Here is an 18,938-nt window from a genome sequence, read left to right as displayed (position 1 = left end):
TGGGAATGCAATAGATATTAGTACATTGATTTTATATACTGTACTGAATTCATTTGTCAGTTCTAGTAGTTTTTTGGTGGAGTCTTTAAGGTTTTTCTATGTATAGTATCATGGCATTTGCATATTGTGAGAATTTTACTTCTTCTGATAAATTTAGATGCCTTTTAATTTTTTTATGTTATGTAATTGCTGTGGCTAGGATTTCCAGTACCATGTTGAAAAAAGTTATAAGAGTGGACATCCTTGTCTGGTTCCTGACCTTAGTAGAAAAGCTCTCAGTTTTTCACCATTGAAAATGATGTTGGCAATGGGTTTTTCACATAAAGCCTTTAATATGTTGAGACATGTTTCCTATAGACCTACTTTACAGAGGGTTTTTATCATGAATGGATGCCGTACCTTGCCAAATGCTTTTTCTGCATCTACTGAAATGAATATATGGGTTTTACTCTTTATTTTATTAATGTGATGTATCACATTGATTTTTTTTCAAATATTGAACCACCCTTGCATCCTAGGGATAAATCCTATGTTATATGATTTTTAAAATTTATTATTGGGCATTATTTTCTAATGATTGAGGATTTTTACATCTATATTCATGAGAAATATTGGCCTATAGTTCTCTTTTTTGTGGTGTCTTTATCTGATTTTGGTATCAGGATGATACTGGTCTCATAAAATGAATTTGGAAGTTCTCCTTGTATTTTTTGGAATAGTTTGAGAGAAATAACTTCTTTAAATGCTTGGTAGAGTTGCCTGGCTAATTCAGTTGGTAAGGCATGTGACTCTTCATCTTGGAGTTGTGAGTTCAGACATAGAGCTTACTCTAAAAAAAAGTTTGGTATAATTTGCCTATGAAGCCATCTGGTCCTATACCTTTGTTTTGGGGGAGTTTTTTTATTACTGATTCAATTCAGTTTCATTGCTGGTAATTGGTATGTTAAAATTTTCTATTTGTTCCTGCTTTAAGTTTTGGTAGCTTAGATGTTTCTAGGAATTATCCATTCATTCCATGTTACCCAATTTGTTGTCATATAGGGTTTCATAATATTCTGTTATAACTGTTTGAATTTCTGTTGTGTTGGTTGTTATTTCTCCTCTTTTATTAATAATTTTGTTTATTTGGGTCCTCTCACTTTAAAAAAAAAATGAGCCTTGCTAGCAATAGTCTGTTCCTTATTATTGCTGAGTAGCATTCTATTGTACAAATGTGCTACAGTTATCCATCTACCTACTGAAGGACATGTGAGTCATTTCCAGCTTTTGGCAATTATGAATAGATATGTTAACATATTTGTATACATTTTCTTCTCTTTAGACTAAATACCCAGAAGAGGGACTGTTGAGTTATAAATGAATGTTTAATTTTACAAGAAATGCCCAAACCTATTCTATGCCTTCAATGTATGAGAGTTCCAGTTACTCCACAACCTTGTCAACACTTGTTATTATCAGTATTTTTTATGTTAGCCATTCTATTAGGTGTGTAGCAATATGTCATGATTTAATTTGCATTTCTCAATGGCTAATGAGTTTGAACATTTTTTCATGTGATTATTTCTATCATATTTTCTTCAGTAAAGTACCTGTAAAGAGTTGAGATCTTTGCTATGTTGAATCTTCCAACCCATGAAAACATTATGTTTTTTCACTTTTCTTTTTAAGAGAACATACTTATAATTTTAATCCTTTTAAAATTGTTAAGTTTTGATTTATGACCCAGGACATGGTCTCTCTTGGAGAATATTCTATGTGCACTTAAAAAGAATGTGTGCTCTGCTATTGAATTCAGTTGGTTAAAGGAGTTTTTTAGCTTTTTTGTTTATTGGTCCTACCTATTACTTAGAAAAGGGTGTTAATCTCTCCAACTACAATTACTTATTTGCCTATTTCTCTTTTTAGTTCTGGCAGTTTCTGCTTCATGTATTTTTCTTTGTCTTTGATATTTCAGAAATCTGTGTATGATTTGTTTGGGCATGGATTTCTTTAATTTTATCCTACTTGGGGTTTTCTCTACTTCTTAAATTTGTAGGTATGTGTCTTTCTCCAAACATGTGAACTTTCCAGCCATTATTTCTTCAAACCTTTTTTCAGCACCAGCTTCTTTCTTTGTCTCTGAGGGTTTTACGACACAAATGGTAAACTTTTGTTGTCCCATAGTACTCTGAGGTCCTGTTCTTTACCTTTTCCATCTTTTTTCTCTCTGTTGTTCAGATTGGATAATTTCCATTAAGCTGGTACCAAGTCACTATTTCTTTTCTTTATAATCTTCATTCTGCTAATAAATCCTCTCAGTGAATTTTTTTATTTTGGTTATTGTTTTTCTCAGTTCTAAAATTTCCATTTTGTTATTCTTTATATATTCTATTTATATGTTAACCTCATTTCAGAAAGTATTTATGATTGCATCTTTGAACATTTTTGTAGTATCTGTTTTAAAGTCTTTATCAAATAATTCCAACATTGGTATTATGTCATCATTAGCATCTATTGATTATCTTTTCTCAAGCAAATTGAGTTTCATAGTTCTTCATATGTCAGGCAAATTTGGGTTGTATTCTGGATATTTTCAGAGACTCCAGATCCTATGCTAGAATCTTGATGTTATTATTCAAGCAGGCATTTGACCTGGTTTGAGTCATAAGTTCCAGCTTACTTTCTGTGTACTATGGTTACAATGTCAGTTCAGGTTTCAAAGGCTTTAAGTGCTATTAAGATCTGCCCTGTAAGTGTATCAACCCACTAACTAATCTGGGACGTGGATGAGATCTATCTGTTGGCTCATAGTCCTTGGAATGCTAATTAGGAGCATGTCCAACATGCAGAGTTGGATATAAGCCCAGATAGTCACAAACAGTTGTATGTGATCCATTTCCTGACCTCTTCCTTCTTTGCTATCTTTCTAGCGCTTCCTGGTTCCCCAAGCCTCCTTTTTTCAGTCCATTAAGAAAAATCACTTATTTGTGATGATGAGTGAGCATCCGGGAATTATAAATCAAAACCACAATGAGATACTGCCTCACACTAGTCAGAATGGCTAAAATTAACCACTCAGGAAACAATTGATGTTGGTGAGGAAATCAGAGAAAGGAGAACCCTCTTACACTGTTGATGAGAATGCCAACTGGTACAGCCACTCTGGAAAACAGTATGGAAGCTCCTCAAAAAATTAAAAATAGAGCTACCCTTTAACTACAAGGAATTTACCCAAAGGACAAAAAAAATACTGATTTGAAGGGGCACCTGCACACTAATGTTTATAGCAGCAACATCCACAATAGCCAAGATATGGAAAGAGTCCAAATGTTTATCTATTAACAAATGGAAAGATGTTATATACACACAAACACACACAAAATGGAATATTACTCAACCATCAAAAAGAATGAAATCTTGCCATTTGCAACCATGTAGAAGGAACTAGAGGGTATCATGCTAAGGAAAAATAAGTCAGGCAGATAAAGACAAATACCATAGGATTGAACTCATATGTGGAATTTAAGAAACAAAACAGATGAACATGAGGAAAAGAAGTAAAAATAAAATAAAAACAAAGAGGGAGACAAACCATTAGAGACTCAACTACAGGGAACAAAATGAGGGTTGCTGGACGGGAGGTGGGTCAGGGTACGGAGTGATAGGGTGATGGGCATTAAGGAGGGCACATGATGTACTGAGCACTGGGTGTTCAGTCTAACGCTCTCCCAACTGAGCTATCTCGGCCGCTTGCACTGGGTGTTATATGCAAGTGATGAATCACTAGTTTCTACCCCTGAAACTAATAATACAATATATGTTAACTAACTTGAATTTAAATAAAATCTAAAAATCACTTATTTCTGTGACTGAGGCACATCTGGCATCTAAATAACAGGAGGACAGAGAGAGGGTTTTAAAAAGGAAAAAAGAGAAGGAAATGAGAGGTATTTGGTCCCACCTCTTGTAACTACTGTTCCACCAAATGAAAAATTAAGTTTCCCCTCCCTCAGAATGCTGGTTCCTGCAGTTTTTCACATCGTTTCACTGCTGCCACCACTGCCCCCACCACAGGACTGCCCGGGGCCTGGAACGAAAGTAATGGAGTAAAAGGAGAAGGCAGAAAAAATGGGAGATTCCTTCAATCTCTAAGCTTTAAGAGCTCTGTTTTCTGCTCCTCAAGCCAGAACTAAAGGGATTTTCCTGAGGAATGAGGTTCTATCTGTTCCTTAATGCTTACTTTTGGATTTAGACTGTGCCGAGATTGGGCTGGAGATATCATGGGGAAAAAATATGGTAGCTGATACTTTGGTGTTCTTCAAATTTGGATACTCTTTCCTTAATCTGCCTGCTACTGCAGGTGGAAATGAGGGGCAGTAGCTCCATCCTTTGAAGAGACTAAGCAGACAGTTGTTGGCCAGCTGACTTTATTCAACCTGTTCCGCCCTTAAAAGGGCAGCAATTCATCCCAGCTGGTAACCTTCTTTTTTGTAAGTTTGAGGAACAAAGACCAATCAGAATCCTGGAGGAGCTATTCCTAGAACATATTTACAAGGAAAGTGGATCCAAAAGGCTCAAAAGATGAAATGAAATCTGCACTGTGTAGCATTGCCCAGATCCTCTCACTTGAGGACTGAAACATCCATCTCCCCAGCCACTAGAATTGGGGTTTTTTTATAATAAATTTATTTTTTATTGCTGTTCAATTTACCAACATACAGAATAACACCCAGTGCTCATCCCGTCAAGTGCCCCCCTCAGTGCCCGTCACCCATTCACCCCCACCCCCCGCCCTCCTCCCCTTCCATCACCCCTAGTTCATTTCCCAGAGTTAGGAGTCTTTATGTTCTGTCTCCCTTCCTGATATTTCCCACACATTTCTTCTCCCTTCCCTTATATTCCCTTTCACTATTATTTATATTCCCCAAATGAATGGGAACATATAACGTTTGTCCTTCTCCGACTGACTTACTTCACTCAGCATAATACCCTCCAGTTTCATCCACGTTGAAGCAAATGGTGGGTATTTGTCGTTTCTAATGGCTGAGTAATATTCCATTGTATACATAGACCACATCTTCTTTATCCATTCATCTTTCGATGGACACCGAGGCTCCTTCCACACTTTGGCTATTGTGGACATTGCTGCTAGAAACATTGGGGTGCAGGTGTCCCGGCGTCTCATTGCATCTGTATCTTTGAGGTAAATCCCCAACAGTGCAATTGCTGGGTCATAGAGCAGGTCTATTTTTAACTCTTTGAGGAACCTCCACACAGTTTTCCAGAGTGGCTGCACCAGTTCACATTCCCAACAGTGTAAGAGGGTTCCCTTTTTTCCTCATCCTCTCCAACATTTGTTGTTTCCTGCCTTGTTAATTTTCCCCATTCTCACTGGTGTGAGGTGGTATCTCATTGTGGTTTTGATTTGTATTTCCCTGATGGCAAGTGATGCAGAGCATTTTCTCATGTGCATGTTGGCCATGTCCATGTCTTCCTCTGTGAGATTTCTGTTCATGTCTTTTGCCCATTTCATGATTGGATTGTTTGTTTCTTTGCTGTTGAGTTTAATAAGTTCTTCATAGATCTTGGAAACTAGCCCTTTATCTGATACATCATTTGCAAATATCTTCTCCCATTCTGTAGGTTGTCTTTTAGTTTTGTTGACTGTATCCTTTGCTGTGCAAAAGCTTCTTATCTTGATGAAGTCCCAATAGTTCATTTTTGCGTTTGTTTCTTTTGCCTTCGTGGATGTATCCTGCAAGAAGTTACTGTGGCTGAGTTCAAAAAGGGTTTTGCCTGTGTTCTCTTCTAGGATTTTGATGGAATCTTGTCTCACATTTAGATCTTTCATCCATTTTGAGTTTATCTTTGTGTATGGTGAAAGGGAGTGGTCTAGTTTCATTCTTCTGCATGTGGATGTCCAATTTTCCCAGCACCATTTATTGAAGAGACTGTCTTTCTTCCAATGGATAGTCTTTCCTCCTTTATCGAATATTAGTTGACCATAAAGTTGAGGGTCCACTTCTGGGTTCTCTATTCTGTTCCATTGATCTATGTGTCTGTTTTTGTGCCAGTACCACACTGTCTTGATGACCACAGCTTTGTAGTACAACCTGAAATCTGGCATTGTGATGCCCCCAGATATGGTTTTCTTTTTTAAAATTCCCCTGGCTATTTGGGGTAGAATTGGTTTTGATGGCCCTCAGCTGAGTCCCTCTCTAGGCATCGCCCTGGGAAGGCAAGCCAAAGAAAGCCACTTTGCCCAAGACCACACTATATCCCTGGAGTAGGCCAGTGACTAGTCAAGGTGAAAGTATAAAGCTGGGCAGTCTTAATGCAAGGAAGGACAAGGCTGAAGGGCAGATGCAGCCCATGGAACTGACTGAGTTTGTCATTTAACTTCTTCCTCTGTCCTACCCTACTTCTTTCCTTCCTCAACGAGCATTGATTGGAGGACACTCTCCTATAGACTTCCTGCATATAAACTGTCTCAGAGTTTGTTCCCTGGAGAACCCACCCTGAGATACTAGGTCTAAGCATGATGCTCCCCCTTTGACAGGAATTGATTCAAAAACTGGCACATAACTTAAATCAGGTTACTGTGATGTGAGGAGACTTGTTCTGGAATCTTCTGGGAAAATTTCCAGGTACTAGAGAGAACCACAGGAAAAGATCTCTCTCTCAAAACAAACTTGAACAAAGACTCTTATGGCTCCAATTGCTACTGAGAAGCATATTTTGATCCTAAGAACACCCAGCCTAGAACAAGTTAATACTATGATTAGCAGGATGATAAGATGGAAAGAACCTGGGTCCCTAATGACATCACTGAGTCACAAGATCAATGCACCCTGAAGGCCAACTCATTTTTAGATTTCTTAGTATATGAACTAGTAAAGTTTATTATTTAAAGCAGTCTTTGTTTCTGCTACTTCAGCCAAAACATTAACTGATACAGATATGTATCTTACTGACTCTCCCTTCCTTTACGACTTCTAGAGGAGATTTTCATAAACATTGACAGGAACTTGAAAAATCCATACCCTAGACAATTGATCAAAAAACTGAACTGTCACTAAGTACAGATGACTGATGGTAAGTTTTCTGTTGCCTTCTTTCCTTCTTGCCTTCCTTCCTTTCTGTGGGGAACTGAAATATATTTTTATTTTTTTAAAGATTTTATTTATTTATTCATGAGAGACACACAGAGAGAAGCAGAGACATGGGCAGAGGGAAAATCAGGTTCCCCGGCAAGGAGCCCGAGGCAGGACTTGATCCCAGGACTCTGGGATCACAGCCTGAGCCAAAGGTAGATGCTCAACCACTGAGCCACCCAGGTGCCCCTGAAATGCATTTTTAATGAAAAAAAAAAGGAGACCTAGTTGAACAAATATATTTTACATACCAAAAAAATAATGAAACCACTGCGATATTTGCAACTTGGTTGAGAAAAATTACCTTACATTCTATTTTTAAGATCAAAGTACAATCTAGGCCATGATCTAAAATTTGGTATATAATTGGAACTTCTGAAAACTCCCTCTGTAATAGACAGGTGAAGACAGACACCTGGTAATTACAAAGGGTATTTATATGCCTGTGGAAGAAGAAGCAAGAGATTTTTGCAAAATTACTTCAAAAGGAAAATGCCTATAAAAAAGATAATGATTCAGCTTGCAATTTAAAAGAAAAAGATTCCATTATGGCCACCCAAGAAAAAGTTACTTACCCACACATACATAGTATCTTGACTCTAACTCTGAAGGTCAAAAACCTATGGCTTTGGCAGACCAGAAAGAAAAAGCAAAACACTCTGCCCTTTCATAGAGAATGCCACATTTGCCTTCTCTCATGATTCAAGGATATGGCAGCAGAACATTGCCCTGATTTTTAACTATTCTCAGAGTTTCCCATGTCTGCTGAATCAATCATGTTCTCTTCCTCTCCTTTGACTTATTGTGTCAAAATCATATCATCAGACATATAAATACAAAATCTAATAACTGCATCATTGTGGCTAACTGAAAAGCACAGGACTAGATTGAGGAGATAGGCTTTAATCCCAGGCCTGCCTACAGCAAGCTGAGTGACTTTGGGCAAATTACTTAGTCTCTCTGGGCCTCCATTTCCTCATCTGCAAAATGATCCCTTTTGTCTTCATGACTGCAGATCCCTGGAGAAAAGAGAGGCACTGTATCAACTGGATACACAGCTGGAGTGGCTGTGACAGTGATAATGTATTTTTCTACCACCCCACTTACCTGACACTTCACAACTCAAAGTCTTAGCCCAATTGACAGCTAACAGGATGTCAGTCTGTTATGGGCAACCTAGAGGGGAAGAAGATTTCTTCACAGATACCCAAGACAGAAACAACAAATCCTCTTCTTGCAAATCTGCATTCAACCTCCACTTTATTTTGGTGCTTGGAGATGAGCCTACATCATCAACACAGAGACAGGAAGAATCAAACAAATAAACCCTGTTCCTTTTCTGCTTCACACTCCAGAACTGATTCCAGAGATCATGGTGTGTCAAGTATTACTGATGATTTTGAAGCCAACATAAGTTAAGGTGGTGGTGAGTGAATGAACCTGGAAGGCTTTGGATGTATATTAATGAGGTTGGGCCTTCAAATGTGTACAAAGATTTACTCTTAGTTCTCTAAGTGCTAACCTGAAACATCTAGCAAGATCCTTGAGCTACAACATCAAAGCCAACCCCATGACTCATAAGACCAGAACTAGAAAGGCTGTCTCAGAAATACAAACCAACAAGCAGGAACCAATGCAGGGCTTTGCAGGACATCTGGCCTAGATGTGGATATTGAATCTTTTCCAGAGGCACTGGAAAGATTCAGTAAGATGGAGGGAGAAGGGGAGGCTGCTCTCTACTGAAGTCTACCAAAAAAACAGTAGGCAAATGCAATGTATTAACCTTAACTCTAATAACATTCTGGAAACAACTTAGAAAACTTGATTTGATTCTGTGTTGGATATTATTGAATTAAATGTTTCTTTAGCTATGGAAATGATATTGAATAAAAAAGTGATTAATCTCTTTGTTTATGGGGTATGCATTATTTAGAATCATATAGGAGTAAAGTGCCGTGATGCCTGGGTGGCTCAGCGGTTAAGCGTCTGCCTTTGGTTCAGGTCGTGATCCCAGAGTTCTGGGATCGAATCCTGCATCGGGCTCCCCACAGTGAGCCTGCTTCTCCCTCTGCCTATGTCTCTGCTCTGTGTGTGTGTGTGTGTGTGTGTGTGTGTGTGTCTCATGAATAAATAACTAAATTTTTTTTAAAAAAGGAGTAAAGTGCCAAGATGCCTGCATACTACTTCCAGATGGCTTACAAAAGGGAAGTGTATATTTGTGTGCATGTGTGTGTGTGTGTGTGTGTGTGTGTGTGCATATGGCAAGATGCCAATAGCCATTGAATCTAGGAGGGCAGTATATGGGTGTTTATTATTCTTTCAATTTTCCTGAGTTTTGAAATCTTTTGAAAATTTCAAGTTTCAACCAGATTTGGTCAGAGAGCATGTGGAATTCAAGGTGGTCTCATGGCTATAGGCACCCCAAGATGTTTCCTCTCCAAGAGCTACTTTGCTTCCTGGGATCCTAGGAAAAAAATCATTACTGACACTTGTCGTGACCACCCCTATGATTTACAATTTCTAAGAAAAGGTACGGGGGAAATACTATAATCCCCATTTTACAGAGGAGAAAACTGAAGCACAGTGAAGTTAACTTCATTCAAGAAGTCACTGAACTTGCAAGTCACTGAAATTGCTGACTTTTGAGAAGTAACTGCAGGAGCCACACTGATACTCTGCCTGGACCTCCAGGAGTCTCTGTGACTAGCTCTGTGTGCACCTCTCCCAACTTCTGCTTCCTTCACTGCCACCGGCTCTCCCCCACAACCATCTTCAGAGGACTAACCTTGGGCTACAGGAGCCACTGCACCCGGACTCCAAACTCCAGAAAGCCAGCAGAGCTAAAAGTTTATGTCCCTCTGGACTGACCCTTAGCTAGCCACTTCATTGGTTTCAAGACTCTTGGAATTCCTTCCATTTCAGTTTTACCCCAGAAAATAAATCCTCTCTTCATTGTCATCATTGTACTTACGAAGCTCAACTGCTTACTCCCAAAAACAAACCACTTCCCTCCCCAACATCCTGATACACCACACACAGGCTTATCATTTCATCCCACGTTCCCTTGGTTGCCATGGATGAGCAGTGCACCAGGATAAAATCCCTAAATTGCAGGCTTACACTACATGCAGTTGTTTTTTGCAGTCACGTGTCTAAACCCAAGACAGGCAGAGTCCTTAAGGTAGCACCTGGTTCTTTACTGCTTTAGACCTCATCAATCTCCTGTAAACGTACAAGTTATGCACTTTGTAGGAGAATTTGCAATGTTTCCTATTTTTTAAGTGATGTTTGCTTGGCAGGGACCTGGTAGGTCATTCAAGTCTGCTTCTAGAGACAAAAAGCCCATACTTGAGCACGATATGTGTCTATACTGTCACCATCCAAGTTGTCATTAAATTCGTCATTTTGAGAAAAGTCTGTGATCATTAATGCCTGAGATTTGTGGAATCTATTCTCACTCTTAGGGATTCCTTGGGCTTCCTTCACAACCCTTGGCTGGGCTGAATTCTAGGATGAAGATTGGCTGAATAGCCATGTAGCCTCTAAGTTGAGGTTGTTCTTTTCAGAAGATGATAACCAAAATATATAAGAAGCACTGTGGGTGCAAGCAGGGTACACTGAAATAGGACCCCAGAAGATTCTGCCCCCAACTGTGCCAAGTCCACACCCTCCAGGAGCTGGACTGTGGGGAGGTCTGGGGGACCCCTGGCAGCACAGGAGCACCCAGCTGGGGTTTGTGGCAACAGCTATTTACTATCAAGTACAGAAGCATTTCCATATTTGATCACCTGCACAACTGCACCACTGTGCATTGCCTGACCATCAGTTTTAACAGCAGGAGTGATAGAAAAAAATTATTTTGAAACCATGTAAAAGAGAGAAGGTGAGAATGAATGAATGAACAAATCATTGCAAAAAAGAGCAGAAAGACAGGCCCTACTACTCACAGACACATATGGACACACACACATAGACACAGGAAATCAGAAAAACAACTGAAGCCCCACATCCATGACAACAAGAATTTGTGGCCAATCTCTCTCTGCACTCAGCTTTAAAACCTCAGTCCCCCTCATGTTATGTTTTTACGACTTTTAGTGAAAAGGCTGTTTGGTGCTTTCTGCTGCTGTGTTTCCTGGCCAGTCAGCCAGGCAATGACCTCAGAAAAATGTGAAACAATATTCAGCCAGTGGGGAGGAAACTGGTCAAAGCAGGGAGGAGAGCACTAAAGACAAACAATATTATTCAGGAGAACACAAAAGAGAAAAAAGCAACACTGAGCAAGATAAGCAAGGAGAAACACAGAGGCCTTTGGGAACAGAGCTTTCCCTTCTAGTCTATCTAGAAAATTTTCTGAGTCCTTGGGGCCTAAAATCATCCTAGGTCAACAGAGCTCATGCTGACCAAAATGAACACTTCACCACTTAGTCAACACTTGCCATAAACAAAGCAGCACTGAGGCACCCAGAGAAGAAAGGACATTGACTTTGAGAGACAACTTTGATTATGTTTTCCAGTAAAGTTGATGAGGTGTTTTATTTCATTCCTCACTTCTGGGCAATTTAAAATCGATGTACAGTAAGAGATAAAGCTAACTAAACACAGAATGATGTATCTGGTCTCACGGTAGAAAATTGCTGCACATTCCAGGTAGGGATTTCCAACCATCCAGTCAGTGCCGAATGTAAACCCACACAAGTAGAGAGCTCAGAAAATGAATGTGAGTGAGGAAGTTCACCCTTTTCTTTTGACACTCTCCATCACACCATGCATTCACACCAATCTAAGATTTATCTCTAACAGAACTTATCACCAGAACGGATTTTCCTTATTTAATTATGCTGCTGATGTGATTTTAAAAAATGAAATATCTGTTACAAGAGATTTTTGTTTTCCTGCTGACCTCAGGGACAGAATAATAATAAGTGCAGATACCAAACTAGGAAGTTAGGGTTTTCATATTGATAGATATTAACCTAAACAAATTCAACTGCCACAGTAGTTGCATGTGTTAATAAGCAGACCTGGAAAGGACATGCATGGAGAAAAGAGCTATGAACCTATGACAAAAAAGTGGAAATGCTTGGCCTTTTAGCCTTCTTCTCTTCCTTTCAGGAATTGAAGTGCCATATAGGCCAGGGTCAGAAGAAAGGGCCATGGGCTTTCAAACTTGACTCCAACTGGTAAGATGACAGAGGCTGTGCCAAGGCTTACCCAGAGAGGCAGCTGATCATTGACTTCAGGAAAAATGCTTCATGGCCCCTGCTGATAAAGAGATAATTGGACTGGAGTCCCCCAAAATATCTACCCTTGTTTCTTGAGAACAAAACTGCTCTGATTTGACAGTAGGTCCAAGTCCTATCAGGAAGATAATCAGTGGGAACCCTGGATGGTGCAGCGGTTTGGCGCCTGCCTTTGGCCCAGGGTGCGATCCTGGAGACCCAGGATCGAATCCCACGTCGGGCTCCCAGTGCATGGAGCCTGCTTCTCCCTCTGCCTATGTCTCTGCCTCTCTTTCTCTCTCTGATGACTATCATAAATAAAAAAATAATTTAAAAATTAAAAAAAGGAAGATAATCAGCTAATATACACTCATTACTAATATTTTAATGTAATATAACCAAGTACTCATAACTTCAATACATTTTGTTCAGATAAAGAGAGAACAGTAGGGGCAATTACACAACTCACCTGGACTTTAGAAAGGATGATACCCAGACAGAACAATATAAGAAGTTCAAGTGAACTTACATATGCTTGGAATCTAAGTTAGATACTCAATTTGCCATGAAAATCACTAATACTTATAGATAGAATTTTCATAAATATTTATTTTATAAGATAGTATGTGGAGAAAAGTTGTAACATTTTAAAAATCTCTTCCAGAAATCCAATACTTCACTTTGGACTAGAAAGAACTTTTAAAAAGTATAGGTCCAGCAGTAATTAGTCCAGAGTAACTATTGTCCAAGGACAATAACATTTGTTTTTCTTTAAGAAACATCAATAAGACTATCTTAACTGATGATTTCTGATTATTCTCCAAGTCCCACCAGCCCTGGAAAAGTTTTTTCCCCTGACCATCTAAGATAAAGATGATCTCTCCCTGTCCTAAATTTATTCTACATATTTATAGGATAGCATGAGCTGTGGAAAGTCATCCTCATGTGTGTGTATGCTGGTTTCCCTAGCTAAGGCATAAGTTCTTCAAGGACAAGTGTATGTTGTGTTCATCTTTGTATTCTCCAAGATGCCCAGCATCTTCCTGGTGCATGGTAGCTGTAGATGTCTATAAGATAATTGATTGATTAATGCTACTGCAGCTCCCAGACATAGGGCAGGGAGGACTGAAAAGTAGTGGAAGACAGGAAAGAGAAAGGGTAAGGAAAAGAGGAAGGAAGGGAAGGGAAGCTGTTAGTGGCAGGATCTGATATAGTGTCTGGAACACTATTTCAGGGATCCATTTAGTGACACAATATTACAGAAGACATAATTCAGTTCAAGTCAATCCCTTGCTTCCAGAAAAGCGTGACTATAGAACAACCCAAGAAACACCTGTCTAGGTGATAAAGGAGTAAAATTAGTCAAAATCTGCTCTCAAAACTTTTCAGATATCTGTGTAACAGGAAGTTGTTGCTAAATTTTTAAAAAGATTTTATTTATTTATTCATGAGAGACACAGACAGAAAGAGGAAGAGACATACGGAAAGGGAAAAGCAAGTTCCCTGCAGGAAGCCTGATGTGGGACTCCATCCCAGGACCCCAGGATCATGCTCTGAGCCGAAGGCAGATGTGAGCCACCCAGGTGTCCTGCCAATTTTTCAAATATATGCCAATTGAGTAAAGCATGTCAAGCTTCATCAATAAGAATTCTGCCTCATCCATACTATTGTTGAGAGCAAGAATCAGTATTTTTTTCTTCTGAGATAAGGGAGAGCTACACTTTTGCTGAAGTGCTCCTGATCTGAACATGATTAGGCTGCCTGGCTAGGTAACTTAACAGGCCCCACAAGAGTGTGCTGCTGTGGTCCTCTCCTTGCTTGGTTTGATATTTATCCCTGTTAGAGATAGCTCCAAAATTTCTGTTCTACAAAAATAAAATGTAACAGCCAAAAAAACACAAAAATTGGCATTTTTTTGATGTTACATAATCCCCTTAAGAAAGTTCCACATGAAAAAAAAAAAAAAAAAAGAAAGTTCCACATAGCCTGTCATAATAAGGATGTAATTCTGGTAAGTTACATCTGAAAAGCTCTAACTCTTAATATGCCAGTACCACTGGCTTGACTTGTGCCCAGTCCTGACCCTATGAGTTCCTCAGTGGCTACCAAGTTGCTGGTCATTCCTTGCCCTCCACTTCCTAAGGTTTTCTGGGTTAGCTAGGCTGCAAGGAAGAAAGAATATACTGTTTGTTTCTTTCAGTTGTTGCTTGGCATGAGGTCTGGCACCACTGCCTGGTGGCTTGAGCTCAAGCCTGAGATTCAAGAAAAACATATAAAAAAAAAAGAAAACACATTGTTATTACATTTGATTTTGCAGTCCCGTGGGGGTATGACCATGTCTGTACAGCCAAATCCTTGGATCCTCATTAGTTTCCAAGCAGTAAGAGGGAAGATGAGGAAGGTAAGGATAACAGAAGAAAGGATGACATAATAATGTGGTCAGGAGTCAGTCCCAGGTGTAATTATATCCTTGGATATAAGGTGGTATATAAGTGGTGGTAATTTACACTGTATTCAGTGCCTTATAAAACTTAACTTATTGTTAGATTTAAATAAGGGATTCAATTCATTTAAACAGAGCAACATCAATAAATAACATTATTTGGAAAACACTCATATCTAAATATTATTTAAAGTATGACATTCCCTAGGATTTTAATACACACATGTATGACCAGTGGATCTTGTGAAAATGTAGATTCTGATCCATTGAGTCTGGGATGGGGCCTGAGATTGCACATTTCTGACAAGCTCCCTGGCTAGGTTGGTGCTGCTAGTCTCAGGAATACTTTTAAGCAAGACATTAGACTCCAATGGTTTAGAAAAAGTGGGTAGACATGGGGTGCCTGAGTGGCTCAGGTGGTTAAGCATCTGCCTTTGACTCAGGTCATGATCCCAGGGTCCTGGGATTGAGCTCAGCATTAGGATCCCTACTCAGTGGAGGTCCCTCTTCTCCCTTTGTCCACTCTCCCGCCCCAGCTCTATTTTTCGCTCTCAAATAAATAAATAAAATCTTTAAAAAAAAAATAAAAAAGAAAGAAAAACTGTACACTTGAAAGAATGTGGCCTGCTTCCCAAAGCATTTAGCTAATTTAATGACAAGAAGGAACATCCTACAGCAAAGAGTTTAAATCATGTCCCTGAAATAGTTACAAAAATCAGTCCTATGTTAACCACAGACAAAAATTCAATAAATTCCAAAAGGGAGACAATACAGATAGCATTCTCTGATACCAATGTAATATAATTGTACATTCAAAGCACAAACACACAAAATTAAGAATGAGAAAACAAAAATAATTACCAAGAGTGAGGTCATGTAAAGTCCTTGTTAGTAACTGAGAATTCAGGAGAAATCCATGACTTTTAAGAAAGACACAAATTACCAAAAATAACTCAGGACAGATAATCTAAGAAAATTTAAATTTTTAAATTGCCTAAGCCTAAATATCCTCCAAAATATGATGACTAGAGAGTTTTAGAGATGAAGTCATTCCAATCTACAAGGAATAAATATTTGTTTGTTAAATTTTTCAGAGAAAAAATATAAAACTTTCCAATTATTTGTACAAAGTTATGTAACACTGATTCCAAACTTTAACAGAAAATTCTATCCCAATTTCACTCAAAAATATTGATACAAAAATCATAAATAAAATACTACCAAAAAATCAAACAATATTCAAAAGACCACATTTGTAAAATTCAACATCAATTGTGGATTGTTGTAATTGGAAAAAAAAAATCAAAGGATACTCTCTTAACATGATCAAATATACTGTTCAAATAAAAAGCTAAAGTGCAAGAGACTGAAATTCTAGAAGAATTTACTTTGAAGCAATGATGCTTGTTATCACCATTATTATGTAACATTCTTCAAGACATATTAATGAATTTAATTAGACAAAATGAGTGCTAACATTATTAAAAATGATTATTAATATTGGAAAGGAGGAGGTACAACTTCATTAGTTTCACAGTATGAACGTTTCTCAAAAAGTTAAAAATGGAACTACCTACGATCCAGCAATCTTATCAGAGGTATTTACCCAAAGAATACAAAAATATGAAGGGATACATGCAACCTTGATATTTATAGCAGCATTATCTACAGTAACCAAATTATGGAAAGACCTCAAATATCCATTGATTGGTGAATGGCTATATAACAGAATATTACTTAGCCACAAAAAGAATGAAATCTTGCCATTTTCAATGACTTGGATGTAGCTAGAGAGTATTCTGCTAAGCAAAATAAGTCAGGCAGAGAAAGACAAATACCACGTGATTTAACTCATTTGTGGAAATCAAGAAACAAACAAACAAAAAATCAAAGGGGAAAAAAGGAAAGAGGCAAACCAAGAAACAGACTCTTAACTATAGAAAACAAATTGATGGTTACCAGTGGGGAGGTTGGTAGGGGGTGTGTGTAAAATCGGTGACTGGGATTTAGGAGGGCACCTCTCTTGATGAGCACCTGGAGTTGTAAGGAAGTATTGAGTCACTATATTGCCCACGTGAAACTAGTATTACACTGCATGTTAACTAACTGGAAGTTAAATAAAAAAAAGAAAAAGAAAAACAAAAGAAAAACAAATAAATAAAAATCATCTGAAGCAAAAAAAAAAAAAGAAAAAGTCTTTTGATCATAATATAACTGAAAATTTCCAGCCAGCCCACAGAACATATCAAGAAAAAAATTTTCTGTTGTGAGAAATTTTTTTTTAAGATTTTATTTATTTATTCATGAGAGACAGAGAGAGAGAGAGAGAGGCAGAGACACAGGCAGAGGGAGAAGCAGGCTCCATTACAGGAGCCCGATTTGGGACTCAATCCTGGGACTCCAGGATCACGCTCTGGGCCAAGGCAGGCACTAAACCGCTGAGCCACCATGGGATCCCTTGTTGTAAGAAATTAAACTAAGTAGGCTTATTTGGTATATTAAATTACAGGGAAACACTGTCAAATAAGTGATATAAAACCCTTTTAGATTATATTTATATAGATATGTTATTAACATAGGTATCTTAAAATTATATAAAGCTCCTAGAAATCTCAGAGAAAAAATTTCATTAGTTTCAGATAATAAAATTTTATGTAACAAAATACCAAGACAATCAACTGGGGGAAAAAAACAAACATTATGAATACTAAGATAAGCCAGTAAGATTACCTGTGCAAAATTAAGATACAAAAATCAACAGCTTGAACAATGATCAAAAAATATAATGGAAAAATATTCCATTCCCAATAGCAACATAATTGAAAATAATACTTGGGAAAATGTAAGCTTATAGCACTCATGTATTTTTTTAAACTATAAAAATCTACTAAGAAAAATCTTGAATGAATAGAACACCATACCTTTTTCTGAGATAAAAATTTAAGTTTTCCCTAAATGCATGTATGAATCCAATACATTACCAATTGTACCAGATAACAACTAATTGTCACTCAGTTCCAAATTCATTATTCATTTGCTGCTCTACAAAAATGGATCTGTGCTCTTTAAGTTTTGTTTTGTTTTTGTTTTGTTTTTTCCTTTGCAAGCTATCATATTAAGGCTAACCAGTAGAGGGTACTTTGTCAAAGACATACCATATGAAAAAAAGCTTTTGCTTCCTGGTTCCCATGTGCTTACTCTCCAGACTCCTACACTGGGTAGAGCTTCTCCAAAACCTGGCTCTTTCAGTGCACAGCGACCAGAAGATTCCCCAGTACCACTGTTCTCAGGAGATTCCATTCACTTTCCAATGAACAGCTCCCCACCCTCCCCGGCACCTAAATATGTGGACATATTTCCAGCAAGTCCCACCAGCTCAGTATCAAAACAACCTTTCTGCCATCCAGTAAGCCAGTCTCTTACCAATGTCTGAATCTCAGCCTGGGGTTTCTTCCTTGGGGACCTATCTTAGTGTAGGAGTAGTGGATGGCTGCTCCTTATATCTGCTATTCCTATATTCCTTAGAGTTCTGTGTACTCTTACTAGCCACATCTTGTTGTTCTAATCCTCTGTTGAAGTTAATAATTATCTATATTAAACTTTCCCAGTTCAAATCACTGTGTGGTTTCTTTCCTTTGACAGATACACTAATCAAAATACCAAATAAGATTTTTATGAATTGGATAAAATTACTCTTAAGCTTTTCTAAAAAAAAAAAAAAGTGAACAATGAGAACGGCTTGGAGATTTATAGAAAACAGAATAATGTATAGAGATGGATTTACCATGAAGCTAATAAAGCTTAAGCGTCAAGGCTCAACACCTGCACAGACCACTCTCAAGGCCCTGGGAGGGGTCTAGTAATGTATTTATATGTTCATTCATTTTTGTTAAATTTTCACGTGTAAGGTATTTCCATTGCAATTTGTTAAGATCTCTGTCTCTTTTCATTCCAGCCACACTTTCCCTTGTGATGGATGGTACTGGAGAGGACATAGCATTTTGGGAACCACCTAAGAGGAAGCTGACCTGAAGATTCACTTAGTTTAGATTTAGTTGGATATATTTATGTGGCATTCAGGCACTTCAGTGTATAAAGTATAGGCTAGCCATTTCAGTATGGGAATAACTTCTAAAAAAT

General features: G+C 38.1%; 1 long non-coding RNA gene across 36 annotated transcripts in view; it reads right to left on the bottom strand.

The window, feature by feature from the left end:
- LOC121472214 overlaps window positions 1-18,340 on the bottom strand; it is a 322,481-nt gene extending 304,141 nt beyond the window's left edge. For all 36 annotated transcript variants that reach the window (XR_005982807.1, XR_005982816.1, XR_005982801.1 and 33 more), the window contains exon 1: window positions 18,222-18,340. This is a non-coding gene — a long non-coding RNA (uncharacterized LOC121472214). The remainder of the gene's footprint in view (window positions 1-18,221) is intronic.
- Window positions 18,341-18,938: the final 598 nt, after the last annotated feature.

The sequence above is a fragment of the Vulpes lagopus genome, chromosome 1, assembly GCF_018345385.1.
Source record: "Vulpes lagopus strain Blue_001 chromosome 1, ASM1834538v1, whole genome shotgun sequence".
NCBI lineage: Eukaryota > Metazoa > Chordata > Mammalia > Carnivora > Canidae > Vulpes > Vulpes lagopus.
The sequence above is the reverse complement of the archived record's forward strand: the minus strand, read 5'-3'. Positions and strand labels throughout refer to the sequence as shown.